This window comes from Amblyomma maculatum, chromosome 8, assembly GCF_055883805.1.
Source record: "Amblyomma maculatum isolate TAMU_Amacu chromosome 8, ASM5588380v1, whole genome shotgun sequence".
Classification (NCBI taxonomy): domain Eukaryota; kingdom Metazoa; phylum Arthropoda; class Arachnida; order Ixodida; family Ixodidae; genus Amblyomma; species Amblyomma maculatum.
The window spans coordinates 41,769,978-41,780,331 of NC_139351.1; the positions used below are offsets into that span (position 1 = coordinate 41,769,978).

At 41.7% G+C, this 10,354-nt stretch overlaps 1 long non-coding RNA gene across 2 annotated transcripts; it reads left to right on the forward strand.

Annotated features, from left to right (window-relative positions):
- The first annotated feature begins 5,415 nt into the window (after positions 1-5,415).
- LOC146181039 (uncharacterized) lies at positions 5,416-9,871 on the forward strand. Of its 2 annotated transcripts, none has more exons than XR_014700143.1 (3): positions 5,416-5,446; positions 8,983-9,060; positions 9,500-9,871. It is a non-coding gene; the product is annotated as an uncharacterized LOC146181039 (long non-coding RNA). The 2 variants fall into 2 exon arrangements; XR_014700144.1 differs by having other exon boundaries at positions 5,421-5,446; positions 8,986-9,060.
- The last annotated feature ends 483 nt before the right edge of the window (positions 9,872-10,354 follow it).

Here is a 10,354-nt window from a genome sequence, read left to right on the forward strand (position 1 = left end):
GTCCCTCCTCTTCCTCAAGCATTGCATTCAGTAATATTTCCAGATTGCTGCGCACAGCTAGGAAGAAGAAAACCTATTAGCAGACATTCTCATACCCGTCTTTGCTTCACTCTATATTATGGCTTGTGAATGACATCACTTACCTTAACATACAAATGGCACAGTTCAAAATTGAGCTCTTGCTCTGAAAAAGCAATCACTACGTTCATATTTGTTTTTACATATCGAACACCCTGGGCGGGGACACTTATATCCCCACCCACGGTGTCCGATATGCAAGAACAAAAATGTTGAAGCCGACATTCACCACTTGCTGTGGGACTGCCCAGCACTGAAATTGACACGAATCCGGCACTTGGCGATAGCTAGCCTACCAGCAAACAATCCTGCCTCGTATATCACCTGGACGGAGGGACATCATGCTCACTCCTTCACTTCATAAAATCACCCAACCTTTTTCCATTAATTTAATCATTTCTTCATTCTTCATCTCATACCCTACTGATGCCCTTAGGCAGTAAATATCGTTAAAAAAAACAGACGGCACAAGCAGGCAATGTACTTTCCGGTTCTAACCAAAAAACATTGATAAACATTCGCCGGTAAAAAAATTACGGCATCTGAAAAACCCAATAACGCCGGTTTTTGGTATCTAGGACCAGTTCTTGACGAAAAACTTTCCTCTTCCGTCCCTTCAGAGTACAGAAACAAGCATAAAGTATTTTAACCATGGCTCCACTTGTTTACGTCACTGCAAAATCCGGACACTGCGATATGTGCCAAAAGTCTTTTTGTGCCGTGACATCGTATTTTTTTCTCCCTTAATACCAACGTTGGGGAAAAAAAAATTACTGCACTGTCGACATGTTGAGTACTACGTGTATGCCCCTTCTCCCCAAGGAGGGCCGTAAATATAAATAACCAAAGAACCTGGGAGACCCTGCACAGCTCTGACCCTGAGACCCAGCTGGGCGCGATCAACCTGACCGAAGAACAACGCGCACCAGCCAGCATCCGAGGCGAAGCGCCAGACGCGGGTGGAGGAGATACGCGAAGTCTATTCCTCCTTCTTGATAAACATGCATGCATACCGCCACAGCGAAATAGCAACGCTATCTGGCTCAATGCAAGGGCACCAGTTCTACATCTGCAAAAAATACAATAACAGTCTGTATACTTACGGCTGAACTTGACAGCTTGCGCGACGAGCAGCTTTGATGAGCCAGTTGCCCGCCGTTTTTTATCCTCTCGAGCCAGGCAACGTTTATCCGATTGACCTTCTGTGAAGGGCCGCTGAACGTCGGCAAGGTTTTTGAGTTACGTTTGACGACTGCGTCGTGCCCCTGAATTACATTAACATACTCTACAGCAAAAGACTCATCGGGAAATTGGAACAGCGCGAACTTGAACAAGGTGTCACATGTCACCAATAAATCCCAAAATGGCCTAATCGCACGTGTGTCGCACCCGCCACCTATAAGAAGTAAATAATGTTTCTGTCTCTTCTTTTAGTAGTAACTCACACCATTTAGCCCAAATATAGCCCTTGTTATTCTATTTTAACGATCTTTTTCCTCATTTATTTTTTTTTTCACTTATGACATTTTTTTACCATGTATACAAGCATGGCCTCCGAGATCACCAAACGGTGATCTCGGAGGCCGTAATACAAGCAACTTTTTTATATATTTATTTTTCAAATTTTATAGGCCTACATGACACATTTTTGTCTCGCTTGACATTGACACACACAATGTTCTTACACAGCTCCTTCTGCATCTGTTTTTGTGTCTGCTTAGGTTTTGTAACGCACCATAATGTTATAGTGCCTAGAACAGGCACTATAATAATGTGTACAGCTTCATATACAAAGGCGTAGCAATTTCATTATCAACTCCATTCTTATTTTATTTTTATTTTTTTCTCTATTAGCGGTCGCCGTCGTCAGACAAGTCGTACTGCATGTTGCTCCTTTTGCCCGGAAGTTAACGAAGAACTCGTCCGCAGCGTTATGAGGACGATTGTTCGAGAGGATAACAATTCGGCTTTCTCGCTGTCTCGGCATCATTTCACTAGAACTGCTAGCTGAGAGGCGCACACGACCACAAAACATCAGTCATGATGTATGTGCACCCCTCGAATGTATTCAGGAAAACAAAAGGAACGCAGGAGGTTTAGGAGGTATGATCTAGTCCTGAAAGTGGTATACGTGAGTCCCTCTTAATCACTTGAGTAAGAGACAGAGAAGATCGGCATCGTGGCCATCGTGGCCACGGACGTTCCGCCACGCTACGCTCTGTGGCCATTTCAACGTGTTAGCGAACACATCGCAAGACATCGTCGCTGCCGTATTCAGCTGATTGTAGTACATATGTGAAAGAGCATATGTGTGATCCGTACTAAGCTCGCCATACGTGTCTGACACGACGTCCCGTATATTTGCTTGTGTTATATACGTGATCGGGATTGGGGCAGGGGGTCGGTAGAACACTGCATGGGAACAGGCCGCGGGCCGGGGCTTTCTGTGTATACAGCTTCTTTCGGAAATGAAGGAAACCTGCCGCTGAATTTGGTCCAGTGATTTATTTGACGCCGAATAAAAGAAAGCGTATTGTAGACAAAGGAGTAAAATGTCTTCCCAAAACTCTCTCGACGAAACCTTTGCTTCTACAGATACTACTGCCCTTAATTCTCTGTTGAGAATATTATTACTGTAGGTTTCTTTTTTTTTTGTCTCATCTTGGCTTACTTTTATGTACTGGCGGTAATTAGCAGTACATTTTTAAGGCGTCTGCGCATGCAGACTTTGTCGGGCCTGGGGCGGGCCTAGTGGAAACGCGGGCCAGGTACGCGCCTGGTTCATGTGTGCATGGGCCAGGCCCAGTCCCGGGCTTGGAGTTATGGGCCCGGGCTTGGCTCGGCCTTTAAACGGTGGGCATGGGCCGGGCCCGGACCGGAAAATCAGGTGCAGTGCTCTAGTCATGGGGTAGAGCGTGTGTTAATGCTGGAAGCACGTAGAGCATGAAAGCTTGCAGTGCGAACCCAGGACCCTTTTTGCAAGAAATTTCTATAAGCCAGCCAGATATATCAACTGGGAATTAAGTTCTATAAACAAATTAGACCATGCAATTTACCATGGGCAGTATCAAATAACTATATATGGTCCTTGAAGAAAAAAAACAATGGCAATTATACCATAATCGTTCAGCGGTTCAATTGTGCAAGTGCGTTACTGCAGGAAAGCCAAATTCAATTTCGAGCGACCCGGGAATTAATCTTGTGCCCTGAACGTCCGTTTCAACTTGGATACCGCGGCTGCGCTCATGTACCCATGCATGCATGTTCAACGGACAGTCCTTCACGCGCTTCAGCGTTTGAATTTTTATCCCGAGAATGAAAACGAGTGAATTAAAACGATGTAGGCCAAGGATTCTGTTGCTTAAAGGCTACTGTTGCAAGGTAGTTTTCACAAAATACAAAAGGCAGGTGGCGCATAGTACCACTTAATTTCAGTGGTATGTACATTTACGTTCATGATCTACACTATTTACCAGATATGTGGCAGTTATCTATTTAATCACCACACCAAACCATAGATCCATAGAGTTAATCGACAAACACACACCGCTTTGCCAAGGGAAGGCCTAGGCCTAGCTGTAAAGGCAGGACGATTTCTGGATACGTTTTATTGGTCTGATTCGTCGATGTGCGTTCTGTGACAAAAGGGGGACTGTGGAACCTGTGAAACGACGCGCGCTATGCCTTTAAGGTGCAAACGCCATCTCGAGCAAGATATGTGCTCATGCACAGAAAAACAGAAAATCGGCGGTTCAGGATGCACATGGCTGCCGAGACCTCTCATGCCTCTTCGAGCAGTGGAGCTTCTGACTTCGACGCCCCCAGTTTGGCGAGATCTACGACGACGACAGTTCTACCGACCACTCTGCAGTAGTACAAGGCGGCTGGAGAGGTAAATATATACGTTCGAACTCGGTTGGCTAAAGACGCGCGGACAGACTTTACTCAAATCTGGGCTTGCTTTCATGGTGTTAATTCATTTCATTTGAAAACATAGAGCCGAGTCTAATAATTGTTCTGGGGTCGGAAAGCGCGATTTTTGAGGAGCGTCTCATTTGCATAAGTGTGTGCGCAGTCGAGATCTCTCGTAAAAAAAAAAAAAAAAAAAAGTGGCGGAGGGGGGGGAGGGGGGAGGGTTATAAGTACGCCAAACATCCCGAAGTTGCTACTTTGAATCTCTCACTGCCTGGGCGCTGGACATTACACTGACGCCATGTTTACTGACCTTTTACAGTAATTGGCACGGTATTCCGTACAGCACCTTCATAGACTAAGTGTCATCTTAAATAAGCTCTCTGCTCCCAGTGGGCTGCAACCTATGAGAGTAAGAGGAGGGGGAGGGAGGGGGGGGGGGAAGGGGCTTTGTTTTGAGCTGCATCATATATGCAATCACAAATAATGGAACTTCCAGCAACAGGCACTTAGAGAGCAAACCAGAACCCCGCATAATCTTTGTTTAGCTGTTGAGAGACCCTGTCGAGATGTAAAAACAGGATTTCTAGGAGGTCCCTTTTTGTGAGGTGATCTGCACTTGCTTAGTGACTGGAGAAGTGATTTTAATGGTTTACTGTGAATCTCACAGTCCTGTGGTGATAGACAACATTGAAAAAATGGAACTGCACAATAAATGAGATAATGAGGAAAATATTTTTCTGCCACCACCGTCACAATTACCCTACATCTCTCAAATAGTTCCATCAATGTTTTTCTGCCGCTTTGGAGGAGGAAAACAGGCCATATCAGTGTGAGTCCAGGACTAGTCTTTTATGCATTACCTCCACGTCTGATTGTTAAATAGCTTGTGCTTGGATTCTGTGAGCTGAAATTAAACTAATGCATCACCCTTGCCCTAACTACTATTTTAGTTCCATGCGGTTAACATATGAACCAGGATATATTATTTACATTATTAGATATATAGCGTAGTAGGAAGGGCCGCTGTGTGTGTGTGTGTGTGTGTGTGTGTGTGTGTGTGTGTGTGTGTGTGTGTGTGTGTGTGTGTGTGTGTGTGTGTGTGTGTGTGTGTGTGTGTGTGTGTGTGTGTGTGTGTGTGTGTGTGTGTGTGTGTGTGTGTGTGTGTGTGTGTGTGTGTGTGTGTGTGTGTGTGTGTGTGTGTGTGTGTGTGTGTGTGTGTGTGTGTGTGTGTGTGTGTGTGTGTGTGTGTGTGTTTAAGGGGGGGGGCACATGCACTTCAGCATGTTGCATAGAGCTCTGTATTCGAAGCTTTACTTGAATGTATGTTAACGGTGTGCCCGATGTTTCATGAAAGTCGGCTGATTTAATGTCTAACATCTATGCTCTTTGTTACCAGGTTACACACAGCATTGATGAAGACAAGGATAGAGAGGTGCCCCTGGATTGATGCCAGGTATGAAAAAGGCTTTTGGCAGAGAAACAGAATGCTCATGGCACAAAGTTGTCAGTGTTTAATTACATATTTGTTTCAGTTGCCCCCACTACAAGGAAATTCATATTCGCACAGTACGAAGTTTCTCGATTTATAATCTGGTATCTAATTTTCAGCACAGTTCAAACTAAGCACAGTTAGCATAGTTTACACATGACATCTCACACTGCATTCTTTCCTTGATGGTCTTTATTTTGAGATGTTTCAAAATACCTTTTATTTCTCTGTTGAGAAACTTGGTGTCCTATTAGAGCTGCCACTAAAAAGTGATAAATGTGATAACCAATAACCCTGCCTTTCTTACACCAGGCCAAAGCAAGATATTGCTTGCCAGTAGGCACAGATGTGCATGACACTCTCCTGGAGCAGCCGGCAACAGCGCATGTAAAATTGTAACATTTTAGTTTGGCCTGTCTCAGAATTTGTTATGGAAACGTTACAGTAGCTCTTGTGCTTGTTTTTTTTGTTTTTTTTTTTGTAACCTATTGTGCTGCAAGTAGAAAAAAAAGAAGATTGAGGTCTAAAGATCCAAACTAAAACTGCAACCAGGGTCCAAGATTTCAATTTTTTTTTGTCAAGTTTCAAGTTTATTACACTTCATATATGATAGCATTACATACATAATAAATAAATACAAAAGGAGTCCCATAGTGAAATGTACTGTACTGGGACCTCCTCAGCTAATTAAAACGAGTTATGAAAGGGAGCAGTGGTTACAGCAAATGTACAAAGTAAAAATATAGTATGGTCTAACAATAATAATTTTTTCCCTTGCCTCTATAACAAATAAATGTTATAGAGGCAAGGAAGAAAAATTCATTCTGAAATTATAGAATACCCCACAAAGAAGTAGCCGTAGACAGAACGACAAGTAGTATCATATCATAAAAAATGAAAGGAAGAACAGCAGCATAGCGTAAAGTAATACAAGAAAATACAAGTATCCATTATTCAAATATTAATACAAACAAGTGAACATGCGCAAGAAAACAAGTTTTAAAAGTAACTTTTTACGAAGTGTGTATAAAGTATTTCATTAGTTGGTGGCACTGAATGATTGAAGAATTGAAGAACAAAATGAGCGCCATTAAACAAATGTAGCAAAAGACTTGATTTGATGTCCGGAGGTATGTTATTCCATGCTTTGACTGATGTGAATCCAACTACGGTAATTAGTCCACACTCTTGGCAGGAGAAAATTACTTCTTGATGAAAATCTAATGGTATTGGGGTCAGTAAGATCTTGACGATATATAAACTAGAGAAGATTGTTGTTACTAACAAAACAATATGTGAAAGTGCCTAAGTTATACGTGAGTAAGGCAGAGATGGGAAGAATGTTAAGTTGCTGAAAAAACTTGGGAATATTGGCACGGTATGGGCTGAATGTAAATATACGTAAAGCTTGGTTTTGTACGTGTTGTAGTGGTGTGATGTCACGTGTGAAGGATATGTGAAATCCCAAGTCGTAATGCAGTAATTAAGATGACTATGTATGAAAGCATAGTATTATGCTCATATTCACGGAGAAAAGACCAGGTTTGCAGGTTTGCAGGTTTGAAATCCATTTATCGCTCTGAACACTGATAGCCTCAGGCAAGAAACAGGAATTAGTAGCTGAGTTGCTGCTAACGCAAAGAAATGGCTTGACAAAAGCTGAAAAATGAGAGCACCTGTAGGAGGACAGGGTTTCCAATGTCACCAAGTTGCAGTTTCTAAAATACACAGTGTTATCAAGTGTGTTTACCATGCTTAGGGGACACCCTATCTGAGGTTGGTCATCAATAAATATAAGGTCACTCACTAAAGTCTGTTAATTTGCTTCTGTCAAGCTTTATTGATGACTTTAAAATCATAATTTTAATGCCAATGACACCTATAGTTGTATGGATTTACTGAAAAGTCAGTGGCTCTTCAGATACTTTTTATTTTTTTCTTTCCCACCTTTTATTACCTGACCCATATCACAAAACAGCACTTTAAGCCCTGGTCACATTGTTGCATAAACAGGGATGTGGCTTTGATATGCACCACGCTGAAGGTTTTTTTAGTTTTCTTTCAGCTTGAGTGTCACTCGCGCTACCAAGAGTGAGATTCTGTGATCAGTAATGCCTGCGATAATTATGCAAAAAGCAGTTCAGTGACTTGGAGAGGTATGTCACTGTGATTTTGGAGGGAAGTGGATAAACAAAAATATGCTTCAAGGCTTAGTCAGGGCTTTGTCACCTTCTATGCATCAAGATTGGTTGGGCCTGAATTACTCTTTTCTCCTCTAATTTAGCAGCTGCGCAAGGTGGAAGCAAAAAATTGCTAAATATATACTTAAATATTGTTTAGCAGAATCAGAACTATGTACGTATCTAGCCTGACCATTAGGAGGAGCCATGTCTGGCTCTGGAAGAAGCAAAATCATGGTCAGTCAGTGCTACCACGTGCATCTTCACGTTTTTGCTGCAACAAGAGCACGCCATAATTACCCCTCGCTGCGCACAATTACTCGTGTCTGCCATAGGATGCCACAATGTTAGAAGACTCAGGTTATCATAAAAGACATAAAAGATGAGTGCTTGACCTATGGCAATGTAGTTGCTTAAGATTTACACTTTTCCAATGTACATTTAGTTATTTAAATGTTTAGTTCTGGAGAATTGCTGATTTTAACTCTAATGCCGCCAAGACTACTAAAAAAGGTGCTCTTCCTGGCTGAATATCGTTCCAGATACTGAAATTACGAACACTTTTTGGCTTGCAGTTGGAAAGCGGCCATGTAGCAAACTTGGCCTTCCAGCGTTCACCATGTAGCATTTCTCCTTTTCCTTCCATTGACTCCCCTTAACATCCAAAGTGTTTACATATACGGCTTTAGGTGGGCGTTTCAATCAATTTCAGTTATAACAGTTGCTTTTAAAATTATAATTGCCATATGAGCGCTTAAGCCTTTCACATGCAAGTGAGAACTCCAGCAATTTCTGCCGGAGTAACTAAAAAACTTATTTTGGCTGTCACAGCAGCTCGAGCTCTCCAGTTCCAACCTGTTGGAAATTTTTTGCTATGTCGATGCCGCTCACCACTGAGTTCACTCAATTGCTTGCATGTGAACCAGCCTTTATGTGAAGATTTAAAAAGTAATTGAACAAATTTTAGTTAAATAGGAAACTAGCAGGGATAGCTATTGTCTCTTTAAACGTTTATCGAGCCTCATAAACGGATTATAAAAATGAATTGCATGTAGTGGCCATCCTCTCTTTTTTTAAAGAATTGGTTCTGTTGTGTCCACTTTTCTGCTCCCCCTCCTTGGTTTAATGAAACTGCCATGCAACATTGATTAATATGCTACTGTCATATAATAGTTGTAAGTGGCGTGCAGTGCTGTTCATGAAGCTTACCATGATATGAATATTTTAAGCTTCAGTAATTTGAGAAAGGAAAGCTGGGCTAAGTTCTTATTGAGTGAGGTAAGATTTTCTCCTCTGGACTCACATTTTTTTTTATCAAAGCAGGAAGAAGTGCCAGTACCTTATCCTGTGCCAAGTGATGCAGACAGCTCAGGTTCTGATGAAGACTGAGGTCCTCAAGTGAGCATGTTTCTTTTTTTCTGAAATGCTGAAGATTTAAATGATATATAGAACACAAATTAGAGGGATGCAACTTTCAGTATACATTATTTGTGGTTCAAAATTGAGTTTATTATGTGTATATAATTGTAAAGGATAATTCCATCTTGACACCAAAAGCTTTGAATGAAGTGCAAATGTTAAGCACTTTGGGCAGATAACCTTTCTCTGGCTTGCATGTTCAGTACATGCTCACCTTTATGCTGACCCTAACAAATGTAAAAAAATGGAATTTATCATGCAAGGAACCATATCGCACTGTTTGTCAGTAAAACACCTGTCATTGTATCAGTTAGACTCTGCTATTTGGCACTTATGTGTAAGTGGACTGTAGGAAAATTTGATGTGAACTAACATTTTCCTCCAATTAATATTTGTGGAATATCTCATTTATTTTAAGATGCTGACTGCAGAGCTCAACAAAGTACTTTGCAAGTTGCTGATGAGAGGACACAAGTTGCAGCCCTTCTCATGTCCTATGTGATGCGCCATAAAGTCAGCGACCAGGGGGATGACAGACCCGCTGGACCTGCTGAATATCATCTAGTACCCAGGAAAAGCTCAAAAATTGAAATATACTTGCTTTTCAAAGCTTTGGGTGTACACATTCCTGAAGCTGAGAACCACTTCTATTGTCTTGATTGTACCAGGTACTTGGGTAGTACAGCTCAGATTGAGATTCACTGCGAGAACTGTGAATGGGATATTGACATAGCCTTTTGCTCTTCCTTCCTTGTAATTCCTTTGAAAGAGCAGCTTCAACGAATTCTTGAGCAGCAAAACTTGAAGTTGCTTCCGCAAAGAATCAGAGGAAGTGTGATGACGTAGTGGATGGCATAGAACATGCCAGGATGTCGGCTGATTTTTCAACTCACAATATTTCACTATTGTGGAATACAGATAGAATTAAAGTGTTTTAAAAATTAACGTTTGACATCTGGCCAGTTCAGTGTGATATTCTTGAGCAGGACCTTGCAGTCTGAAAGCAGAACAGGCTTATGCCTGCTATTTGTTTTGGTTTTTCAAAGCCAAACATGACCACTCTTTTTACACTCTTTGCAAAGGAGCTACAGAAGCTTTCCTTAGGATTTCCATTAGTTAAACATAGAGAACAGGTCCAAATAAGGGTATTTGCAGCTGCATATTCAATGGATGCCATTCGTTCAGCAGTCGGAAACTATAAACAATTTAATGGTTTTTATGGGTGTGGCTGGTGTTACTACCCCGGGGGCTCTTCGTACAAATATTGAGATCC